This window comes from Hevea brasiliensis, chromosome 6, assembly GCF_030052815.1.
Source record: "Hevea brasiliensis isolate MT/VB/25A 57/8 chromosome 6, ASM3005281v1, whole genome shotgun sequence".
In the NCBI taxonomy this organism is placed as follows: domain Eukaryota; kingdom Viridiplantae; phylum Streptophyta; class Magnoliopsida; order Malpighiales; family Euphorbiaceae; genus Hevea; species Hevea brasiliensis.
The window spans coordinates 104109798-104111601 of NC_079498.1; positions in this window are offsets into that span (position 1 = coordinate 104109798).

The following is a 1804-nucleotide window of genomic DNA, read 5'->3' on the forward strand; positions in this document are numbered from 1 at the left end:
CATGATCTATATGAACATATAAAATAAATTGAAGACAAAGAGCATAGAATTAAAATATTGTGTGGCATAGATCTTGAAAAGAAAACAATAAAAACTGACCTTCCAGAAATCTTGTATGAAAATCTTCTTGAAGAAAAGAAAAAATAAGGAAGAACTCAAAGAGTCTTGAATATCTCTAAATTTTTTATAGCTCTGAATTTTCTCTTCCTCTTTCCTCCCATCATTCTCTTCTTTCCTTCTGCAGTAAGGTATTTATAGGGTTTTGGGAGAGAGGTGTGATTAGGTTTGGAGTCTTAGGATGATAAAGTTTAGATGACTTAAACAACTATGATTGCAGAATTCGAATAAGACTGGGATATGGGTGAGGTGTTTCAACCAGTAGGAAGACAGGAAAAAATGGAAGGCACCAATAGGGAATGAGGAAGAGGTGTGGTAGGGTTTGGAGTCTTAGGGTGATAAAGTTTAGATGACTTAAACAACTACGATCGCAGAATTCGAATAAGACTGGGATATGGGTGAGGTGTTTCAACCAATAGGAAGACAAGAAAAAATGGAAGGCACCAATAGGGAATGAGGAAGAGGTGTGGTGAGGTTTGGAGTTTTAGGGTGATAAAGTTTAGATGACTTAAACAACTACGATTGCAGAATTCGAATAAGACTGGGATATGGGTGAGGTGTTTCAACCAATAGGAAGACAGGAAAAAATGGAAGGCACCAATAGGGAGTGAGGAAGAGAGTGGGGCTAAGGAGGAGAGAGATATTTTGTTATTTTAATTTTTAGAAAATAATTAAATGGGTCCCATTTAAAATTCCTAACTAGGCTTTCTTAGGCCCATAGAGCCCGATTAAACTTAATTAGATCCATTTAAGAACTACCCATATTAAATTTAAACAAAATAAAATTTTATTTAAATTTAATTAAATAAATTTCCCCAAAACTTTATTATTATTTTTGTTTTTTTCAAGATCATGCCACGAAATTAATAATTCAGCTCCATGCCTCCAATTACATCTTACAGTCATATAATTTTTCATCATCGGGTTTCCCACGGCCTCAATGCACATACTCATCACAAAATAAGGGTCTACAGTTTGCCCCCCACTTTGGCGAAAGTTGAAATCAATGCGAAAGCATTGCTCAAGTTTCGTCAAAGTGAAACTCAAATTTCTAATAACTATGAAACATTGGCTATGAGAATCAAGTATATCTTGCTCGGTCGACATACTCTATGTTATGAGACTAGCTACGGTCTCATAACAGTAATAACTGTGTCATGTGAAAAATGAGTGTATCTTGCTCTGTCGATACACTCTGCGTCATGAGACTAGCTACGGTCTCATAACAGTGATAACTGTGTGATTTGAAATGTTGTGGATTCGTATTTAGGATCGCAGTCCTAAACTACCTACGTATCCCCCTCATTATCCTGAGGAAGAATCAGACCCACTCATAGTTCGACACTTGAAACTGTGGTGATGCATGTTCTTCTACGCCTTGCACACCTACAGGTGACATGTTAATGCGTGTTCTTCTACGCCTTACACAACTATGCCATATGCCCTAAACAACGTCTAAGGACTTACCAAAAAATATTTGTCATGAAATGTTATGGGTTCGTATTTAGGACCGCGGTCCTAAACTACTTACGTATCCCCCTCGCTATCCTGAGGAAGAATCAGACCCCCTCGTAGTTCGACAATTGAAACTGTGGTGATGCATGTTATTCTATGCCTTACACACCCATAGGTGATATGTTGATGCATGCTCTTCTATGCCTTACACAACTATGTCATGCGCCCTAAA